Below are 23,743 nucleotides of genomic sequence, written 5' to 3'. Positions count from 1 at the left end.
GTCCGCGGATAGTCTCAACTTTTTTTTCCCGAGGCGAAACTCCGAGCCGACAGCGTGCACCGGGTCCGCGATCCTCCGGCGAAATCCCTCTCGATAAGAAATTCATTGCGACGCGGCGGCGCTCGGCCATACTAACGAGTCGCCGATGCATACGGTTCGCGTAGCCGCGCGCTCGCCGTCGCGAATAAATTGATAGCCGGCTTCCCCGGCCGAACCTCTCCGAAACAATATTCTCTGGGAAACGCAGTTCGCGACGAGACGGTTCCCGGAAAAGCGGTGTCCCAGTCGCCGATGATTGATTCCGTTTCGCTCACGACGACGCCTGTACCTCCCGATGTCGGAGAAGCGGCTCGCATGCCGCCGCGTAATCCGTCTGCTCCTATCGGTCGACGCATCTGAGAGTATTAGAAGCGATTTACCTGTCTCTGTATTATTTGCAGGGCGCATCGGATCGCTAATGACCTGTACAATACCAGAAACTCCCCGGCTTGGCTGCGCGACCGGCGCCGTTTGTAGTCGCTAATGACATCATTGTGGCGTGCTGTACCGAGTCGACAGACCAGCGCCGACTAAAAGCCGCCGCCGCCGGCCTACCGAGGCCGAACAGAGAGAGAGTCCTAGCGTGCTGCTGCCGTCTGACCGTGCTCGAGGCGCCGATGACCGAGATATCGTAGGCGAAGAAGAGAAGAGAGAGAGAGAGAGAGAGAGAGGAGAGGTCGTCGCGGCAAAATGGGACGACGAGAGCGGCGGGTAGAAAGTTCGGCAGGGTGAGGATTCTGGGCTCGAAGAAATCCTTGATTAGATGTTCGCGTCAAAGGCGCTCCCTTCCGCTTTGCTCAGGGCTCGAGGAAAGAAAACGCGCGGCGGATGGAGGCGAAGAAAGGGGGTTGCGGCGTGGAGGGCGCCGAGGACCCGGCGGGAGAATGTGAACGGGGAGGGAAAGAATCGGTTTGGAGAGCGAATTAAAAATTGTTCCAGTCCGCGAACACCGGGGGGTCCACGGGGGAGGGACGAAGGGGGGGGGGGGGCGGAAGGGTCGGGACCGAACGAGACGGCGTTTTAATCGAAGCGAGCTCGGAAGGGATTTCGCCTTTTCGAGGATAGAAAGGAGGACGATCCCGCTCGGTTTAAGATACATCCCATCCTATTTCCCGAGGTCGCGTCGACGAGTACGACAGGGACGACGACGACGACGACGACGACGGCGGCGGCGGCGTCGACGACGGGGCGACGACCAGTTATGGATGTTGAAAATTCAATTACGCGGGATTTATGACTGCCGGCGCAGGGCATATTTATTATCGTGGCATCTTCCTCTCGGCTGAACACGGTGTTCTCTGTTTCCGGCGACGCTGGGGTAAGCTCCGGCGAGCGTTGCGTGCGCAATTCGATCGGGATCGATCGGCGTTCGATCCGCGGCGTGGCCGGACGCCATCCCTCTGACAAGCGCGGGGCAGCTTCTTTCGCGCCGGAAATGTTTCTCGGCCGCGGCTCGGTCGACCGACGCCGTGGCTGCGACGCTTCGAACATCAGGATTTATCGTTATTACACGCGTACGCCATTACCCGGGGACGCTCGAATGTTTTACAGCGGCTCCGGTGCTCCGCCTATTCGCGGCATCCTTTTTAAAGCTGTCTTAATCCCCGTTAAGCGCGGGGTAATAAACTCCACGGCGCTCATTAAGAGCGGCCCGCGGGCTTTATGCTCTTTTTGTTCGCCGGAGGCAGGAGATGTATATTAACGCGGGCAATAAATATCATCCTTATCGGCGGCGTTTCGCCACCTTGTTATCGCGTATTGATTTTCCCGTGAGCGGGAAAGAGAGAGAGACAGAGAGGGAGAGAGAGAGAGAGAAAGAGAGGGAACGGAAAGCCTTGCGGACCCTCGATGCACCGACGCCGGAAAAATCGAGTCTCTCGCGACGGGTCCGCGTGGCGTCGCGCGTTGGACCTCGTTGTCCTGGTGGCAGCGTCCCGCTGGTAATTGAACTTTCGCGCCCCGCGACTAAGCTCGCAGTCCGGCGAATCGCGCGGGAGCGAAGTTTCCGCGCCGGCGAAAGAAAACGGCGAAACTAATTTCGAAGCTGTTAAGAGCATTAGCAGATCGGAGTGGCTGCGTCGGCCCGGGCAGACGGCAGACAGCAGACAGGTGTTAGCGCACGCCCCCGCGCGTTCCGCCGAAAAGAGCATCGCGCGCGAGCCAGTGTAGTTACGTACCTTGGGACGGCGGGAAGCGGCTTTCCAAGCGAGAAGACTTACGTTTCGCGTCGTTTAGAGATACCTGGCTTGAATCTATTCTGGTTCGCGCGTCTCCAGCGGAAGGAGGGAACAAGACAAGGAGGACGAGATGAGGTGGACGAGTTAAGTCGTTCGCGGGACGAGCGAGACAGCCTCTCCGGGGCTAAATGGAGGGAGAGAGAGAGAGAGGGAGGGAGAGAGCCGAGGGAACAAGTCGGCCAGCGCGACATGGCTCGGACAATAGTTGGCCGTCCTCGAGGAGCTTGGTCAGAGGAGAGCGGAGCGGAGAGAGTCGGCCGAGAGAGAAACGGCGATGGGGCGGCTGCGAGGGACCCTCTACCCGAGACTGAAATACTAAAGCGAGCTTAAGTGCGTTGCCATAGGGACCAGCTGTGGAGCAGAGGGGCCGTAGCTGCGCTCGTGGACGGGGTTGTTCGCCGCGAGAGAAGTCTGCCACGCCGCTGCGAGCCGCGTCGACGATCCGAGCCGGGCCAAGCCGTCTCGTCCGCGTCGTCTGGCTTCCGAAACGCGCTAAACCGCTCGGAAGTGCCGGCCCGGCCGAGATTTCCCCGTTCCGGTTCGCGCGATCGTGAAACCGGACCATCGTCGACCAGCCCGAGCTGAAACACGCTCGCGGGACTCCGCGCGTCCGATGTCACCCTGTCCTCCGTCGCGTCGTTCCGCCAAATTACCCGAAATCAATTTTTACCGTCGCTGAAACTGCCACGGGCTCCAAGACCGAGGGTCGCCCCTGCGCGCGACGAGACCATCAAAATCGTCCGACGATTTTTCCTTACCGCTTTACGGCACTCCGGCGCACGGACGACTCTGCCGGATAAACACTCGCAGAGTGCCGACGGAACTCGTGTCTCGACGAGACGAGCGCGAGTCCGAGCGGTCCTCGAAACGGTAAACAAAATATGATCGACGACGAACTTGAATTGGCACTCGAGAACGGACCGTTCCGTAAACAGGAACAATCGTCGTGGGCGTCGCGGATGTCTTGGTCCGATTGCGAAGATACGCTCGCAACCGACGAGACTTCCGTTTACTTACCGCGGCTATATCGTTAGCTTCGTCTCGGCGGCTGTTCACCAGAAGGTGGTTCCCGCGACATCGTTTCCTCGGCGGGAACACGGCGGCCGCCCTCGAAAGCGCGGTGGCCGCGCGATTTATTATTTGCAGCGCATGCCGCCGCGCATCCGTAACAATACTTCGTAAGTCCGTAATTTGCATCTCGTTGCAGATGTATTTCGTGTCGTTCGTGTATCAGCTAGCTGGCACGGTCGTTAAACGAGTTTCCTCTTTCCTCGTTTCTCCCGTTTCACCGCGTCGCTCGGGAACGCTGCTACAGCAACCGGCAGCAATCTCTCTCTCTCTCTCTCTCTCTCCCCCTTTTTCCCGCGCGCACCCTTCCGCGCCCCGCGTACACCCCCGCCGCCCGTCCGCCCGCGCCCCTTCCGCCGTGGATTTCTCTTGGCAGTTGACGCTGCAGCCGGCCGAGTGAAATAAAAATTTGATTATTCCCGACACGATTGGCTCGGCCGTAATTGCGGGGGACGGCGGGTCCGCTGCGGTTGACGGAAGTATTCGACCACTCGAATAGGCAAACTCGGTGTCGCGATATCGCGCAGCCGGCTCTCCAACTTTCCCGTTCGCTTTCTACGTTCCTGACAGTTCTCTCTCTCTCTCTCTCTCTCCCTCTCTCTCTCTCTCTCTCTCTGCCCCCGGTTCTCCTTCGGCTCTCGAATTACCATTTTTACCTTCCGCTCCGCGGCGTCTCCGGAACGCGTTAAAAGGCGGCGCCGCGACCCTAACGACTTAACCGGCGGACCGTATTAACGTGTTTCTGGCGCGGGAACCGCGGACGAAACAAAGCCCCCGAACAAAAGACGAAGTTTCGCCCGGCCACGGCGACGACGACGACGACGTTCGTTCCTCCGCGTTCCAGTTCCGTCGGCGCGCTCTCCCTACGAAAAGGCCGAGGCTCTTTTCTTCCTCGAACTCGGTCTCGCGCCACGCGACGCGCGACGCAACGGGACACGAGCGTAATTTCCCCCGGCTTCGATTGTTTTTTTTTTTCTCTCGGCTGGCGTGCTCCCGCAACCGGGTTTTCCCTTCTGCTAACCCTTTCGGGGATGAATGCCGCCGCCGCCGCCGCGGTCGCTCTTCTTCAGAGTCAAAGGCGCGGACACGCGGGAACGTTCTCTCTTATTTAGGAACGGACACGTATCCCTTCTTTTTTTTCTCTCCCGCGGCCTGCCGTTTCGACACTCGGCCGGCTCGCGTTCCTCCGGTCCCGTAATCGGTGATAATGCACGGTAAGTGGCAGCGGAAAATGTTCCCGAGAATAGCCCCACTTTCTCCGCGCGCCGCCTGCATCCACCCCGTCGAACCTTAATAATTCATCGAAATTTCCGCGAGGATCCTCGCGCCGGTCGCTTTATTTTTACCCGCGCCGATCCAGACGCAAAAAAATTCCAATTATACCTCCCGTTAATCGAGGCGAGTGCATTGTCCCCTCCCGCGGTTGTGGGACGGTCATTAAAAGGCGTATTAATAGCCGTTCGATAGGCGAAGCGTTAACAAGCCGCGGCGAACTTGGGGCAAACAGTTATCTCCGTTCGCCGAAGTTCCCCCGGTTATCTGATATACATGTAACTGTTACAATATGTACGATCCGCGGAACGGCTGCGATGTATTACGCTTTATATATACCCCGTGTCCGAACTAACCGGCCGCGAGCCGATTACACGGGCGGGTCCCGCGGCGCGCACACAAAAGAGTCCCGAAATGGAAATTAAACGGCGCGGGGCTGGCGAACTTTTCGGCCGCGAAACTTCATCGGCGACTATCGGAGATTAAACTTCATCAGCGACGAAATTAATAGGAGCTCCAACGAATTTCCGCCGAGAGACGTTCTCTGGTTTGCCGCGGGAGGGATCCCCCCTCCCTCCCTCCCATCCGAACCCTCCGATCCAATTTCCAAGAATTAATATAACAGATCGAGGGAGCCTTTTTCCGATGCGCCACATATCCGACGAATATTCGATCAAACAGGGTCGGTCGCCCGCGTGTCGCGAGATAACGCAATTTCCTTGGGAAAAAGGGCTCGGGGTCCAATCGTCTCGAACACCTTGTCCGTGTCCCGTTCGTCGGGCGAGCCTTTCTCTCTGTCGTGTACACCCCCCCGGTCGCGGGGCTGCCGGCGCGCTCCCGACCAGAGGGAACAGAGAAGGGAACAAAAGGGGTAGCGGAAGATCGTCGGACGGAAACTAGGCGAGCCCGGCCAGCTGCAATACCGCGATACACAAACTTATTGGCGAAACTCGCAAAACTTCCGCGAGGCTTCCGGAATTTCAAGATGGCGAATATCCGCATAGCGGATTAGCCGGAGAATGCCACTGCGAGGTCGAAAGAGCGGAGAGAACGAGGGAAGAGCTCGGGCCTGGAGAGAGAGGGTCAGGGGCGAACCGGAGGAAGAGAGTTGAAGAGAGAGAGCGGAAGAGAAAGAGATGGCTGGAGAGAGAGGTAGAGAGAGGAACGAAGGAGGTAAAGAGAAATGGAGAGAGAGAGAGAGAGAGGAGGAGAAAGGTGGTAAAGAGAGAGGAAGGAAGAAGAAAGAGAGGGCCGGCTCGAATCGGGTCGAGCCCGCGAGAGTCGGCTCTGTCCGATGACTCGCGGGGTCGCGTCGAGCACGACGAATTACCGGGGGCCCGGCTGCCATTTGTAATTGGCACGACAAAATCTCGGGCCGATTCGTTTCGCGCGCGCGCGCCGCCTCCGATTGTAAATGGCACCGGTTAATTAGGTCGACCATCTGACGATTCGATGCGAGGAAATCCGAGCTCGGTCGCGATAATGGCTCGTATTAATTATAAACGTAGGCACCGGCGTTAATTATTCGAGTAGGAAGCGCGACAGTACAGTCTCGCGTTCTCTTCTCCGCGCGGCGATGCACGGCGAGGCGAGGCGAGGCGAGGCGAGGAGATGCGCGGCACGGCAGGCCCGTGGAAAACCGGCATTGTCGACGAAGGAACAAATAGTTTTTAAGGCCGTGGCCTGGTTCGCCGTCGAAAACGTTCGCCGTTTCTCCCACTTCCATCCTTTCGCTGCATCCTCGCCACCCTCTCCCACCTCCCCCCCTGTTCTATCTCGCGTCGCGGCATTCGCGAGAAATAGCTCGTGAAATTTTTCGATCCGTCCCACCGCGATCCGCCCGATTAAATTTCCTTTTTTCTCTCTCTCTCTCTCTTTTTCCCGTCTCCGCCGAAATACTGGGAATTCATTTTCCCCGACGCCCAATGACATTTCCCTTTTTTTTCTCGAACCCTTCCCCGCCCTTCTGTGTTTCGCTCTTGAGATCAAGGCTCGCCTAACGAACGGCGAAACGAGAAACGGAGCGAGAATTTCTCGCCGGACGGCTCGCGCGCTCGACTCGGAGCCCCGAAAACCTGGCATAAATTATATGACGACGTTCTCCTTTTTTCTTTTTTTTCGTCCCTTTCGGCGAATTAACGTACGATTGAAGCACGCTAATGCGATATAATAATAAAAAGGATGATGGTAATCGAATTCGTCTTTATTAACGCGCTCGCGTTGACAGCGTCCGACGAGCGACGTTCACGCGATGGACGTTGAATGAATTTTCCGAATATTATTAATTAAACGTGTGACACGTGCCGTGATATTTGGAGAATTTATAGGTTATCTTTGACGGCATTTTTGTAATATTTTGTAAGAGTGTGGGGTAGGTTCGATACGGCAAATAGGATAAATTTAAGTATTTGCGCTAGTGAGGATGCTAGCGAATGTCACCCACTAAAAATTGCTATATTATTTTTTGAAACAATTGTGATAGTATTAGACTCGTTTGTATTTAAAAGACTGCAATTATTATACTTATTAATAAGCTCAATTCCACATGCATAACTCGCAGTCAATCGTATAAAATTAAAATACTGTAGATCAGAAAATCTGTTCGGAATATAATTAAAATAGCTTCGAGCGCAAAGGGTTAATACAACTTGATATGATTTTGACATAAGGTTATACCGTATGTAATTATAAATAAAAGTCAAAGTGGCTCCTTTCAATAATAATTTTAATCTTGACAATACCTATCATTGAATTAAAATTACCGACAAATAGTCATAAATTCCTGAACGTCCGAATATCGAGGTTTTTCGAAAAAGGCTTTCCGCCAGGTATTTCGGCACTCCGACGCCACTGTGCGTAATCGAGGGATCGTCGGCGGACCGGAAATCGCGGCGGAGAGCGTGAAATCGTGAATCGTTCCGCGAATCGATTTCATTATTCGTAATAGCGGATAAACGAGCGCTGTAAGCTAGCCGTTTGCTAATATACGAAAAAAAAGAAAAGGAGCGACAAAAGGGGCTGGCCGGCCGGCCGGAGGGCGGAGGAGGGGGGGAAGTGGCATAGAAATGCGAACGTCGCTGGCTCGGCTGCGGAATAATAGCCGCTACAAGAGGAAACCACCGGTGTACCGGGCTTTTCTCTTTGCCTGCACGCGACAAGCCTTCCCCGCATCCCCTCTGGGCCAACGGTGGAAAGAGAGAGGGGGAGGGGGGAGGGAGGGAGACGCCGCTATGGTGCCGGACGGGATTTCGCGACCCCAAGGCACGAGCACCCGGGGTAGAACGCTGCGAGGAACCGTGAAACCGCTGGAAGTGTGACGTAGATTTTATGAAAACCGCTCTTTGGGGGTCCAACTGCTCGGATCTCACACTTTGCTCTGTACTTATATAAAACAATGGTTGGGCGAACGAAGACGAGAGGGGGGGGGGGGGGGATAAAAATTTCTACGCTTCTCACGGGGCAGGGTGCTTATCCGCGGAGCTGCCGTAAAAGTTGAGGGAGCAAAAATTCCATTCTCCCCTTTGCTTATGATGTTTCTAAAGCAATGATGTCTTTGTACATCGACGAGACGAAACTTTTATTATAATGAGAGAGAAATGGAGGGACGAGGAGAGGGAGATAGAGGCAGCTAGAGTAATAATATGACAAAAGTCACGCGTGGGAACACTAAGTACAAGAATATGGAAGGATTAAACCATTTGTTTTTATTTAGAGAAACCAAAATGTAAAGCAATAATAATATCTTTCTTTATCGACGAGACGAACCCTTTACTATAATGAGAGGGAAAAAGAGAGAGCAAGAGTAATAATATGATAAAAATCAGGCGAGGGAAGACTAAGTAAATACAAGATTGAGAAAGGAACAAACTATTTATTTTTATTTAGAAAAACCAAAATGAGAGATCGTATCCAATAATTCTAAATCATTTTTAATTAATTCTCTATCTGGCGATCATATTAATGAATCGCTTAAAAATAAGGAACTAAATGAACAACAACCTGAGAGAAAAAAGCGCGAACAAAGCAAGCACGGTGCTCATTCGAACATCCCCTAATATCACGAGACATCCCGGCTTCGCAGCAGGCAACCTCGCCCCCGACTTATTTAACCAAAAGGGACAAGTTGAGAAACGTGCGGGAAACGTGGGAAACGGGAGACGAGGGATGAAACAGGGTTGATATTTCAGTAGCCGCCAAGATTCTGACCATCCCTCTCGCCATCCCTCTCGCCGGCGATCCGCGACGTGCGCGATATCAATGCGAACGTCCGCTGTCGCCACGAAAAATTCGCCGCCCCGAGAAGTTCTAGATCAGCTGGATCCGGAGGAACGTGCGATCGTAACTTGCCCGCGGATTCGGTGCATCGCCGGGACGAATATATATATATATATGGGGGAGGGGAGGAGGTCGGCGGCGCGTACTCGAGACGTTGCGCGCGAGCTCTTTACGAGCCGGCCACGGAGACAACCTATAAACCAAGACGAAATTGCATAACTTAATTACAACGCCTGTTACAAGATACCGCGCATCCGATTTTACGGATTTTCAACGGCAACTTTTTAACGGTCGGCCGCCGGTGGCTCGTTAAATTTAACGTCCCCGTTGTATAGCGCGGGGAGGGGGCGCGGCCGACCGAGTAACACGCCGCTGGAAGAGCGAAAAAAAAGAAACGAGTAGAACGGTTTCTAATTTTCACGTGTTCACGCGCTTTTTTATCGACTCCTCCTCGAAGAGTGCGTGCAATTTTACTCTCTCTCTCTCTCCGTTCGCAAACACCGCAATTGATCGCCGTACGCGGTTAACGTATTCGCGAGCCGTTTCACGATCGCCGCGACGCCGTTCGATCGGCGTTCGAGGAACGGTCACTGGGCTCGAATGCGACGCCGGCCAGAGACCGGACGAATTTCGTCTCTATACGAGACGAAAGGACTCGATCGTTTCGCGAGGACGGGGCTTGCACAACACGCGTGGACGGGAGAAGACGCGTATTCAAGCCGCAGACGTGTTATCGGCAGGGTCCGAACCGGTAAACCCATTTCGACGGCGTACCTTTGAATGTTGCGCGGCTGCGAAGGGATTCCGGGCAACGGCGGGCAGACGGTTTCGGCCCACCTTCGTGCTCCCTTTCCCGGCTCCGATCAAGGAGCCCCGGCTGCATCGACATCGGAGAACGAAACCCCGCTTTCGAATCGATAGCCATCGACCGGAAGACGGCTGGTGCGCGAGAACGAACGCGGCGAACCCCCGATGCTCATTGTTTTCCGAATATTAGCGTGCCCGTTTGAATGGCTCCGGCGCAACTCCACCTACGGACCGGAATTCGAACACGTCCAATCAACCCATATTGCTAAACCGTTCTGTTCGACTACTTTCGACGGTGTACAAGGAATTCTTTTGCTACCCGGTTACGGATACACGCGCGCTCTAGAGTTAATCATTCGTCTTTCCGGTTAATCGATTCCTTTATAGCCGGGCTCCTTTGAACGTTATTATTTATCGTTACCATTTAAATAACACGTCACGCGTGCGATGGTACATGCGTATATGTTCAGTTAATGCGCTACTAAAAAGATAGTTTATAACAAATTTATTTACGTCTGTTTTGGGATGTCTTTAAGACGTTTTAAAGGCGTCTCATATTGGAGTCCTTTTAATATTTGGAATAAAACGTCTTGAAGACTTTATGGTGTAAAACATTCACGGGGGTTAATGAGATATATCAAGTTTTAATAAAATATTAAATATCCACTGTGATGAGTCTAATAAAAATAGCTTAACGCAGAACGTGTTTATTAAACGAACGAAGTACACTCTAAACTGTATAATATAGCACGCACAGTAGTTTTCTTCGAAAATACACAGTCAATAATTCTTTACAAGACGCATGATAGAATCACCGAACGCGAAACTTGCCGAGCACTAAAAGTGACTGATGCCTGCTCTGTTACAAGAACGACAAAACGTAAACTTTTCTTTGAAATCGTGTGAACTCCAAGAGTTAAAGATTCCTAACTTCCCGAACATGTGTGAACGCATGCGCCCCATCGAGTATCTACACAACTTCGACTCGCCAGACGTCACCTAATATGTCTACCATACCACTACTCTACCTTTGTTAGTTAATTCATAATAACTAACATTTCTAGTCACCGAAAGGGTAAAGTAACAAATTGATAAAATTATTTTTAAATTATTAGAATTACCGAATTAAGCAGAATTACCTTTGGAACTTTATGAAGTCTGCAGGCTATTTTAGTTTTCCGTAAAATGCAATAAATTTCCAAAAAATCGAAAGCGAGATATTTTAAAGTATCCCAAAAAGTGGCAAAACCAGGGGATAAAGACGTCCGACCTAGATTCCGCAGAATGTCTGGCGCGCCTATTTTCGATCCGCCCGAAAAACAAGCCGCCGCGATCGAGTCGAACGGTCTCTAATTCAATATCGCGAGGAGTTCTACGCGGCGAGCCGACGGAACCTTAAACTGTTCCACGCGGAGGGGAGGGGGGGAGTGGAAAACGTTATCGCGCTAAAAACGCCGCGGTACGTCTGCGGAAATTATAAAAGAACGCGATGTAGGTCGCGGGAAAACAGTAAAAGAATTCCATAGAGATTTATCGCGGGAATATTTCGGCATGGTTTTACGGGTGCCAAAGAATCTACAATTCCTGGATGGCCTCGGACCGTAACTTAAACGGCGAGGGCAGACGGAGGGAGGGGTTCGGCGGCGGGAGAGGGCGCGCGAGAGGAGAGCAGGTGATCGGGCAGCCTGCTCGCGTCGCGCGTAAAAAAATTGTTCGCCGTCGCTGTCGTTTCGTGGCTCGTTTCCGCGGAGGAATAAAGGTGAATGGTTGGGTAACTGGTCGACGCGTAAAACCTCGCGCCACGGTTTATTCCGCGAGGCGGAACGGTCGCCGCGGCGCGAAACTCGGTTGGTAGAGGGACATCGGGTAAGCGAGGAAACTCGCTTGGCGGAAAGAGAGGACTCGGAGCGGCGAGAAGACCGTCTCGAGCTGGACCGAGCAGATTGTCGAAGCTGGTCAGAGGCCGGCCGTGTCCTTGCGCGGGTCTCGTGGCCGAGATCGAGTTAGCGAACGTGTGTGCACGAGATGGAGTTAAAGAGAGGAAAAGAGAAAGAGAGTGAGAGAGGTACCGAGGGAGAAAGAAAGAAAGAGAGAGAGAGCTGGAAGAGCCGTTCGATCGGCGAACGACTTCTTCGATGGGGTTTTGATTCCGCGAGAATTTTCTTGACCAGCCCGGTTGGTGGGACGCGGCGCGACTGCTAGCACCCTCGGGCTTAGGGGTGCGAGCGAGCGAATGGGGAAGCTCGGAGCATGCGCCCCGAGTGTCGCGATTCTTCGAGCTTCGGCTCTCGCATCAGTCGAACCCCGGCAACGGCAGGGGTAGAACGCGCTCGAGCTACCCTTCGACAACGTGCACGGCGCTAACGCGGTTCTCGGCCACCCGTCCGCGACAGGAAGCGCATCGGTCCACGAGAGACAGCCCGAGAGAGCCGGGCCGGTCGTCGGAGCGACGGAGCGACGGAGCGACGGAGCGACGGAGCAACGGAACAACGAAACACAGCCGGCGGCGAAGCCACCCCGCGGAGCCGGGAACCGGCGCGACCACCCTCTCGTCGGCATGATCGCCAACGGACGCGATGCTCCCGACCGGCAACGGGTCCCTTTGTGATTCGGCTGGCATCGAAACGGATCCGGTAACCGGAGACAGTCGCACCGGAGAGTCGGTTCGCGGCGTCGGTAACACGCGACCGATATTTTCGCAGTAATCGGTGCGGCAATACCGGGCAGAGCGCGGCGCCGATTGTTTCTGGTGTGCTCTAGTGTTGTCGGTGGTGGTGGTGGTTGGTTGTGCTGGTGTGCGCGGGGGTGCTGGTGTGCCTAGAGAGTAGTGTTAGTGGTACGCCGACGACACCAGAGAGACAGCACGTGAAAACGCGCGGCGGACACACGCGAGAGCGAGCGAGCGAGAGCACATAGAAGCGCGCGCGCGCGCGCGCCCGAGCGCAGCAGACACATGCACGCGCACGGCGGAAAGATGCGGTGAGAGAGCACCGTGTGCCGACGCTGCCCGTCTCCCGAAGCGAGGCCACGAGGATTTCCCTTGCGACTCGTCGACACGCCGGTAAGTCCGAGAATTATGCCAGTCGCTGTTTTTCGACGAGGACGCCGGTCGGTCCGCCGCGGCTTTTTCCTGCCGTGCCGGCTGTCCGGGGCGTTCACGCTCGGCTTCCGTTGAACTACGGCGAGAGAACCGCCGGGAAACACAACGGATAGCGCGGACCGTTTCCAGTTCTCTCTCTCTCGCGCGGCGGCGGCGGCCGGCGAGAGTTCGAGAACTCTTAATAGCGTTTCGCTGCCTCGCCAGGCTTTCCGCGCGAGGCGGCTTCCACCGGCGAACACGATTAATCGCTCGGATACCAGACTTGGCTTTCCGAAGGCCCCTTCCCCCCGAAAAACACAGTTCCGCCGCGGCGAACAGCCGAGCGGAGAGCGCGCGCGAGATGGAAGCGCGCGGACGCTCGCGTTGCGGGGATTCCTCTGGCCGACGATTAACCGGAATCAAACGATGGATATTGGATGTTTGCGCGATCCTGCCAGTTGCGCCGTGTTCCAGCCGGCTCGATAAAACCCCCGCGCCGCTCGAGATACGTCCACGCGATACCGCTTCTCGCGTCCGGCAAAACGATACCGCGGCGAGCTCCGACATTTTCTGCCGATTTCGACGGCTCCTCGCGATCGTGTTCCGTCGCCTGATGGATCTAAACACGGTTTTAAGCTCGGTTTCTTCTTCGAAAGATCGCCGATCTCTCTGCGCGATATGTAATTCAAATTACCATATTCAGGAGTTAATAAGCCATCGTTGTTTTCCGCTCGTTGTCGTCTTTTACAGGTAACGCTCTTTTCCAGGTATCGCTGGGAACTGCTCGGTATAAAGCCATGCGTGTACGATTACCAGATTGCGAACTTTACGTTCATCGCAGGACGTTGCAATTTAAAACAGCTTGCAGATTAAAAGATTTTAAATACGATCTTAATCTCTTATAATTATTCGAGGAAGGAAGCGCTTGCTTGCTTGCTCAGGTCCCGTTTCTTGATATTGACCGTTTTGTATAAAAATCCAAAGTCTGGCGATTAGAGGCACCTTTATCGGATAACAGCGAATTAACAGATAACACGAATTAACGGACGCTCGATACGCGTACGGCGCACATGTTCGCACGTTCTTATGCAAAAGCGCGTCTATAAATTCCGCTGCTCGCGGTTTAATCTGAGCGAGATCTAGGTCCGTCGCTCTCCGCGTCCCCGACGGAGATTATAGGCTATTTAGTTTGCCGTAATAATAGGTATCAAGGCAGGCTATACCGCGAACATGTGTTTTCGAACCGTTTTACTCGGCGAACACGCCCGACGAATGGTTTTATTACCAGTTTCGTCGGAGCCCGCGACAATCGACCACGAAAACCTCGCGGCGAAAATTCGTCCTGTCCAGAAGTCGTCGGCAGCCCTCCTCCACCCTTTCCCCTTTCCCCGGTTCGTTTGATACGCTTCTCATTATTTATGCATTAATGCGCTATGTACTTTAGATTAGCGCCCTCGCATGCAACTCGGGGCGCCGCGTTTCCCGGTCAATTATTCTTCGCGGTATTAAAGGGCAACGAACTAAACGGGACCGTGAGAAAAATCGCGGGGGGCGAGAACGCAGCGCGCGCGGGAATCGCGGCCGCAATCCGGAAGCGATACGTAACTTTTAGCGTCGCGCAGTTTCGCGGCCGGTCCCGCGTCCGTAATTCCATCGAACGATCCTAATGGGATGTGGCGGCGGCGGGGGGTGGCCCGAGAGCCGCGCCGCTCTGGTTCCACGTAACGTTTCGGACCTTGTCATCGTCGATCGGGCCTCGATCGATCACGCGGATATAGGTATGCAGGCGTGTGTTCTGCCCTAGACGCCGCCGCGCGACCCTTCGACGTCTCGGTGGTTCGGCGGTCGGTTGTTGCGCCGGATAAGTAAAGGGCGGCCGTTAATTAGGGACGAGCGTTTCGATTGTCTCGCCGCGGCGCGCACGCCACCGTCACGCCGGACGAAAATGTACGAATGTTCCTGGTGTTATCAGATCTTGGTTAATTTTTATGTTCTTGTGTGTACGTGGATGTTGCATGTATAGTGAGCAAGAGAGGATTAATCCTTTTTTAGGCGAAGTACAATTACTCTCAAATCGAAGTTAATATATTTCGGAAATAACAGAAAGTATCCTGAGATTGAAATAGTTTATAATTTGTTGTTTGTTGTATTATAAAAATCTGTAAAGATTTCGTTTTGTAGATCGCTGCGAACTGTTTTATACGCTTCTTTCTGCTGTACGAAAATCGCGAGCGAGGTACTGTTATTTTATTGAAAATACTGATATCACAGATATCGTTATATTTTTCAGTTATTTTTTTAAATTATATTACTGTCCTGTATTATTTTTATAATTACTTCCCGAAGAGTAATCTTTTTAAATATTAATTTCCTCTTTGCATCGTAGCGATTCTTTTGATCTGCTATAATTTGCTACAGAAATATTAAGATACCGAACATAGGTGCAATTTAATAATTTTTCGACGTATTACCTTTGTCATTTTCACTCCACTTTTATCTCATTCTTATTTCGTGATTAGCAAATATCATTGCTATACCAAATATCGTCTCAATCGAAGACGTCTGTACCTTCTGACCACGATGCCAGCGAAATTCGCCGCTGTGCGCCGGTTTCGGTATCTCGCGACGCTATTCCGCGTGCTCCAGTCCCCCAGAATCGAAGAACCGCCCTTTCTCTCGCGATCGAAAAGTTGCAACGCGCGAGAGAGACGACGGGAGCGAGGAAGAGAGAAGAGTAGGTGCAGGTCGAAGCGATATTTCATTAGAGGGCTCGGTTGTTTCGAAACGATTATCCGGCTGGAATTCCCTGCGAGCCAACGAACCGAAATTTCGAGCGTGGCGTAACGCATTAGCGCATCCGATATCTATGACCTTCGACGGCATTAATCTCGTGCGGGGATAACCTGCGCGGTGATTACCGAGCCGCCCACCGACCACCATATTCCCGGGAATTTCGATTCGTCTCCGCTACCGACTCTCGTTCCGGCAGGATCGGTGTACACCGTTTCTTTCCTCGCGGCCCATCGATCTCGCGGCCCTGTCAACCCGCGCTCCGAAATTTTGGCAGCGGAACCGCGAGCTACTGCCAGCCCCTCCAGCCGGCTACGCCGCGCGGCGCTGATATAGTTCTCGCGCCGGCGGAAGCGATACTCTTCGGGTCCCCGACACCTACCCGCCGCCGCGAAACGGAAACTCCCGTAAATTGTCGGACGGGTGTGAATTATAATTAGACTGCGGATTTTATGCGTTTACGTCGGCGACCGTGCCGCTGCAATATAAAATCGCCAGAGACGAGTGAGAAGAATTTCAGCGACACGGTTACGGTATTTTCGGTTCCTTTCGACCGGTCCCCAGGAGACGATTTATTTTTATTTGATTTCTAACGATCGTTCCAGAACGGTTTTATTTCACCGGCGGTTTATTAGGGGTCGATGGCGAAACTGTAACGATGTAAGAAGAACATGGGGATATTATATCATTGTCAATTTCCTTTTTTTAAAGGAATTAGAAAAATATTTTTACCTAATTTACGTTCCATGGAATTAACTTGGGTAGTCTTTAATTGATATAGAATTGGAGCAGTGGAACTATTGGGTAGTCTTTTTAATTTATATAATAATCCGCAAGTTTAGCAATTATTTATGACAATAATATAATAGTACTCTACATATTATCTGTCATTTATTATCCTATTACCAAAATCTTCTATTATCTGACAAGTAGCATATCGAAAATAAGTAAAGATAATTAAGATGACTATTAATTCAATGAATTATTACAATTGATTGTGCCACATTGCAGACGTGGAGCAACTAATATTTCATCCGCAGCCTCTTTTAGATCGAAAGGTCTGACGAACTTTCTTTATCAGCGATATCGATGAGTAATCTCGTTATCTTGCCGATTCTATAACGTAATAAACACTGAAGACACTCTTGATTTACAACAAGATAATTGAAAGCCTTTCACAGAAACGAAACGAGATTACCAATAACGACGGGTACGATCTGGTCCGTTAATCCGTACTAAATGAAATAAAACGTATAAGCACCAAAAGGCGACTTTACTTATGAATAGACCGCGGGATTTGACGCTTTTACGGTAAAAATTGGACTGCGACGGTACACTACGCACATTCGCGAATATTATTATTATTATTATTCTTTATTAACGGGCTAGTAAAATCCTTTTGCGTTACATAGTCGAATTTTTCAAATCTGTAGAATGTCTATAATATCATCTTAATATCATTATATTATATTATATCCGTTGAATCGAAACGATTACGAAAAATTCTAATCGAACGTGTCCGTTCCTCGGCGATCGACGAGAACAATTCGATTAAGCAGAAAGATCCGTGCGGTCTACTGACCGGCGTCGTTAATAATTAGCGGCCTCGAGATAAGTTACTAAATCGCGTCGATCAATTATCGTGGAGACTGTTGTATTAGTAACATTTGACAGACGAGGCCGCCGCTAAAAATAGCACAAACGGTTCGGGGGGATTCGCGAATCGAGAGTTCGACACGGGGGCTGAGAACGCCTTTGGCGGTGCGCTTCGAGAACGTTAATCTTGTCTCGTCGTGCGCCGAGAGTGATTATGCTCGGTGGATCGACTATATCCCTAGCGCGGACCTCGTCGGCCCTGTGGCCTACGACGAACCATGGAGACTGCTGGAAACGTTTTACGTCGCCTGAGGGAGAGACCCGGGCTATAGATAGAGAGAGAGAGAGAGAGAGAGAGAGCAAGAGAGGGTAAGAGAGAGAGAGAGAGAGAGAGAGGCGAGAGGCGAGTATGGAATTATGGCAGAGGGAGAGACAACGAGAGAGGTTGCGTAGTAGGCGTGTGCATGCGCGAGCTGGCAGAACCGTCGTGCCGTTGCTCGTCGGTAGCAGGCGATTGCAAACAGTTTCAGGAATGCGTGCCGTGTGTTCCGAGCGTGCTGATATGATTTAGGAATGGCTTCCTGCGTCCCGGTTGCTCGTTCTCGAAGCTCGTGTTTGAGCGCTCGAGCTCGCTTGCCACTGTCTCTACCTCTCTTTATCTCTCTCTCTCTCTCTTTATCACTCTCTCTCCCTCTTGTCTCTCTCTCTCTTTATCACTCTCTCTCCCTCTTGTCTCTCTCTCTCTCTCTTTTGTCTTCCTCTTTATCTCTCTCTCAATCCCTCTCTCTCGCTATCTCTTGTCTTTCTCTTTATCTCTCTCTCTCTCTCTCCCTCCAATCTGTCTCTATCTCTTGTCTTTCTCTTTATCCCTCTCGTCTCTCGCCTCTCTCTTTCTCGAGCGCGGAGAGCAAAGCGTAGAGACCGCCGCTGCGGGATTTGCGTGCCGCGCTGCCCTCCGCTAAATGTTTCGCTCCTCCGACATCGCCCGGCCAAGATTTACCGAGCTTACGTGACCTTTCGGCCGCGAAATTAGGCCGATTCATCATAGGCTGGTTGAATGCTCGCAAGGCGGATAGCCGCCGCGCCGAGCCGATCCCCCCTTCCATTCATTGTCCGCCCCCGATCGACGCTCCACGCGCCGTTCACGCCTCCGAACGCGTTATGGCATGCCCGGGATCCATCCATCGATCGATCCCACCCCTGTCCGAGGCTTTCAATTAAAATCGGTAGTGCATCGTTGTAACAGTATCCCGTACAGATGATGCGAGTTGACGTGAACGCGGCGCGAACCAAAGGTTCATTACCGACCCCGAAATTAAATAAAACTGGCGTTATTAGGGACGGTGGCGTAATTCACCGGGAAATTAATATCGATGCATTGCACCGATTTTCCGCGGGCGGGGCTGAAACGTTGCTCGACGTGTAAACGATTAGGACTTGTCGGAAGTTTCGCAGAAGCGAACAGATCGGGGTTCTTCGACCGGTTCGCCCTGTCGTCGCGTTACCAATCGCGTCGCATTCTGATTCCGATTCGGAAAGACGCGAACCAGATAACACCGGTGTAATCGAATTTAGCTGGTCGGTAACCGAATTAGCTCGGTTAGAAGGAATTCTCGCGCTTGATTGGCAGTCACCGTGTCGAAAGGTTAACCGAGGAACTCGAAATCCCCGCGACGTCGGAGAAGACAGTGACCCCTTGATCGATCGCGCACGCACCCCGCCTCGGGGAGCTCCTCGAAAAACGCGGCCAGGCGTGTTCGAATGATAAATATGCAGAGGCCGGCGGCTGGCCCATTTTTCGCAAGCAGCTCGCGCTAATTACGTAACATAAACGCGAGTCGAGTCGTATAATTGCGCGCGCGGGACGAGTTACAGCGGCACGCCTCGGAACCAGTTGCCCGCGCGCGTTCTCGCACCTCCCGCTCGTCGTGAAACTTTTTACCCGACCGGAAGGGATTTTGATCGCTGATGCATTATGCATCGTCGCCGCTGCCGCCGTCGTCGTCCACTTCCTCCTCCTTCTCTTCCACCTCCTCGTTCTCCTCTTCCAGGTACCGGGTTCTTTTTTTTTAACCGATTCCACTGCCGACCAGCCGGCCAACGAACTCGTCGCCGATCTGCCTTGCGGAATTCCGCCGGCCGGAGAAGCGGAATGCCCTTCGATAACCCCTTTGCGTCCCTCTCTCTCTCTCTCTCTTCGCTCGATCCAGACGACGCTCCGTCCCGCTGATCCAGGAGCTTTCGCGGACCGGTCCTTCGATCGAGCGCAACTTAATCCTCCGGATCGACAACGATTAATTGGCTTCGCGTGCGGCACAACTGTCCGGTAGAAAGTAGTATTAATAGTGACGCACAAAAGACAGAGGAACCTCTGTGCCCGGGTTACACCGGTAACTCTTCCTTTATTTCCGACGACCGGGGATTTTTGCGAAAATTGGAGCTGCGACGGCGCCTTCTCGACGCTCGCCGATCGACCGAAACAATGGCTGCTTTGAATTACCGATTAAGATCAATTTCTAGGAATAAGCACCGAGATACAAATCTTTCAAATGCGAGCTTATTTTAGTAAAACATAGATCATTGGTGCTTTTTAGGTATTTCTTATGTAGGAGGAGATATAGTCGAGTCCAATCGAATAAATCGAGACTAGGATTGGAGACTTGGTCTTTTCTCAAATTGCGATTGAAATACGCTGACTGTTATGGTTATAAACTTACGTAATAAGCGCTTATTATAACTCCTGCTATGGCTCCAAAATATTCTTCGGTATCGAATTTCGTCGGATCGCGAACGCTCCGACGCGCAGAAATGTCCCGTTCTAATAAGACTGTATAATGACCGCGGAAAATATTTCGCTCGGACGGCGTCGCATTGGCCGCGGGAGAAACGAGGGACGCGTTATCGTCGACGGACACAGTGTGTGGAAACTCACAAAGGAAATACGACTCCGTAGGGGGGGAAAAAAAAAGCAAAAGCAGAAACGCGGAATAACATTTTTCCACCGCGAGCCGGCTGATATAATAAACTTTGAAAGTGACACGCGCGCTATTGAACACTATAGTCCGGCGTGACTGACCACCGCGCGTCGTTTCTGCTCGCACGGAACGGCCGTCGCGCCGCTTCGGCATCGATTATCTCGAAAACGACGGTACGAGTCGTGAAAATTTCGGATTGATCCTTCGTACCGTCGGAGCGAACGGCGCGCTTTTACCTGCCGCAAACGAAGCGGCGGAAGCGGAACAATTTAAACGCGAGCTTTTCCCGTTCCGCGATTTTCTTCGGGCTGGTAATGCCGGAGCGGGAAATAAATAAACGAACTTAATGCGGCCGGCGGCGGCGGGAGCGCTGCGGATCGTTCGGTCGGCTCGATATCGGTCCGCGCGCGCGACAACGGTTAAGCGGATAACCACGGCGGGCATCGTGTTAATTTTATTATCGATGTTCCTCGCGGAACTTTTACAATGTCGACGCGCGGCGTTAATAGTTCCGTGGGCCGGTGGCTCGGTCCGCCCACGCTCCGGATTCTCGTTCCGTTCCTTTGTCACGTGTCCTGCCGGATCGGTCGATGGCTCTCCCCTCCCCGCCGCCGCCGCCACCGCCGGATAACTCGTGGAAAATTTCGAAACGGGATTCGCCTCGGGACAGCGAATATAAACGGATTGTCGTTCATCGAAACGTCGATGTCGGCGAATATCGACGAACGCCGCGGTCGGGTCCGCCGCCGCCACCGACGAGAAACGGTTCTCCACGGCCGACGTCTGGGCGACTCTCCACCGCGCTCTCGCAGACAGCGGCTGTTTTAACAGGCCGGGGATCGTTCTTTGTCGCCTATCGCGCGCGGCAGCCCCGGCCACTTTGCCTCGCGCGCTCTTCCGGAGGCGGAGGCGGAGGCGGAGGAGAGCGGCGGACTCGATCCCCTCTTGACTGCCGTTCGCTCCTCGATCCTCCCGCTTTATCTTGCCGTGAATTTTTCAACGAGGCAAACTCGCCTGCCAGTTGCCGCCGATTCTTCTCCGAACCCCGTTGGCCGTTCGAACGTCGATCACCTTGTCGCGGATCCTCCGCCACGGGATCCGTCTCGTCCCGCGATTATCTTGTCCGCGTCGGCGGTCATCGGTCAGACGAAATCGGCCCTCCGCGAACGAGCAAATTATTCTTGCGAATCAATCGCGCCGGATAGCAGATCCTCCCGTATGTTCGACCCCCGTTTAACCCTCTCCCGCGGAAATGAGCGCTCGGAAATGTCCGCGATTTCGTTTCATTCGATCTCGAGCGTACATTTTGAAATAGGTGAGTCGTATCTTTTTGTACGAGGACAGTAGAGGTTTAATCAGGATTTTTAGAAACGTTAACCCTTTGCGGTCGAATCGCGACTATAAGACGCCGCTAAAAATGATCATGCCACGTTTCAAAATAATTTTTAGCGTATTTCTTTAGATTTAAATGGCAACGCTACAAGTCCAAACAAATATCTTGGATTTCCACTTAAAATGGATCCGGCTGCAAAGGGTTAATATAGCATTTCTTTTTCTACCCCCTTGTGATTTGCTTTAGGCTCGAAATGCATCGCCTTGATAGACTATAACCTTTAATTTATATATAGTAGTCTATTGTTTCTTGTCCAATCGGATTTCTTCCGTTTAAATCAGAATTAAATAAAATTAGTTTTTGACAAAGACTGTCAAGACTGACGATTGGTAACTATACAAAGTCGAGTGACACTTATTAGTTACACGAATCAGTATGCCAGTAATCCGTAAGCAATTTATATATTATATTAATATCAAATATATTATTATATCGTAACCACGAGCGTGTTTATTGCGACAAGATCAGCCAACGAGTTATAACGATCAACAACTAATCGGAATACTTTTCCGGCCAAGCGTGCCGTAAATGAGTAAATACAAAAAGTATGAAACCGCTGTCGCATTTCCGGGATCGATGGATCGCATTACACGCAACGGAAATGGCAAATTACATCATGCAGAAATTTGTTGAAAACTGATATTTTTCGATGTCTATTCTTCGACGAGGCGTAAAATTTGCAATCGTGCACGGCAAATTTGAACGTTCGTTTACAAAAACGCGGTCACCCTCTCCACCCCACTCTATCCTGTCGGCGGTCCTTGAAACGGGCTCGGCAAAGGGTTAAGTGCAGCCGGGGCTCGATCCCCACCGATCGGCGAGTTTTTCGCGAAACGCCCCCGGAAAATTCCGGCAACGGACACCGATCCGGAAAACTCCCTGGTTGGAAACTTGGTCCGCGCGCGTGCGGCGAACCCGCGGCTATTTCGTTTCCGAGGTCGGGAACTTGATTTCAGTTTTTGCGGGGAGGCAGAAGCCCGACTCGCGCGCGGCTGTGTTTCCGAGCGGCGCCCGTCGCGACGCCTCGGGATCGAATCGAGCGTGTACGCGACGCCTTCGATCGGTTCCAGGAAGCGTCGACGTGCCGAGGCGGTGGCCTGCTCGCCGTCGCAACACAACGAGTGCACATTAATATGTATATACCCGTCGCTAGATTCATCGACGATAAGCGGTCCCGGACAAACGACCGTTTAATGATTGAACGAAGGGAACCAGAAGGAACGACGCGCGCGTCCAGTCTCCTTCTACTTTCTCGCATCGACGTCCGTAGCCGCGGTCGCAATGACAGACGAATATTAACGGCGACGTCGGCGCCGAGAACACGATGACAGCGAGCAACTGGTTCAACTGTCGACGCGGACGTACATAAGTGACGCTTTTCTTTCAGCGAACGGTACTCGGGGATGACGAAAGACGGCTTTGAAAGTTCAATGATCATTTATTATGCATTCGCGGCGCTGATACATTAAAATTCGATGCGCGTACCTATTAGGAATACTTTATTCGTGAACTGTTACATGCTGGGAGCAAGGAACTTGTTGATTTTTCAATCGTACATTTTCTTTGGTTTATTTTCAGACATAATTTATTTGACCGAGTAATTATAGAGAAAATTAATTTGTTCAGTCTACAAGCTTGTAATAATTATATTTTATTATTTCTATAACTTTAGAACTCTTCGCAAAGACTGGTCAATCTGCTGATCAATCTTTACCCTTTCCTAGGAAGTATACTCTACAATATAAAATAATGGCTATCTACTATTTGTAAATAAATGAATTAAAAATTAACATGCTCCTGTACAGGCAGCCTTCTGAATCTGTCGGGCGCACTGGGATCTCGAGACGGATCGCCGGTTTCTATAAATTTCCTACGCTTTGTTAGCCAAATTGCTTCGATTCTATAGAACTTTTTATTTCCGCGTTAGCACGCGAGCTTGTTGCCATTATTAACTTTTCTGTTAACGTACCGGTGGCTGGCAAATTGGTTTAGCGTCCGTCAGATGCAGCGTAGCTGAAAGAGCCGGCTCGATAATAAATTGGAATTTTTTATTTTCGCTGCCGAGAAATGACTTTCATTCCGCCGAAAATATGAAATCCACTCGTTAACGGGCGAGCCTGTACGGTAAAAATTAACTTTTTTCCGGTAATGTACCTCGTGTACCGAATTCTCGCGCGTTGCCGCCGCAATCTCGGCGCTAAATGTCAAACCG

General features: G+C 52.0%; 1 protein-coding gene across 2 annotated transcripts in view; it reads left to right on the top strand.

Moving 5' to 3' along the window:
- Positions 1–12,012: 12,012 nt before the first annotated feature.
- Lar (tyrosine-protein phosphatase Lar) overlaps positions 12,013–23,743 on the top strand; it is a 411,512-nt gene continuing 399,781 nt past the window's right edge. For both annotated transcript variants that reach the window (XM_078179954.1, XM_078179955.1), the window contains exon 1: positions 12,013–12,759. The gene's annotated coding sequence lies outside the window, so the exon portion shown is untranslated. The remainder of the gene's footprint in view (positions 12,760–23,743) is intronic.

This window comes from Augochlora pura, chromosome 4, assembly GCF_028453695.1.
Source record: "Augochlora pura isolate Apur16 chromosome 4, APUR_v2.2.1, whole genome shotgun sequence".
NCBI lineage: Eukaryota > Metazoa > Arthropoda > Insecta > Hymenoptera > Halictidae > Augochlora > Augochlora pura.
The sequence above is the reverse complement of the archived record's forward strand: the minus strand, read 5'-3'. Positions and strand labels throughout refer to the sequence as shown.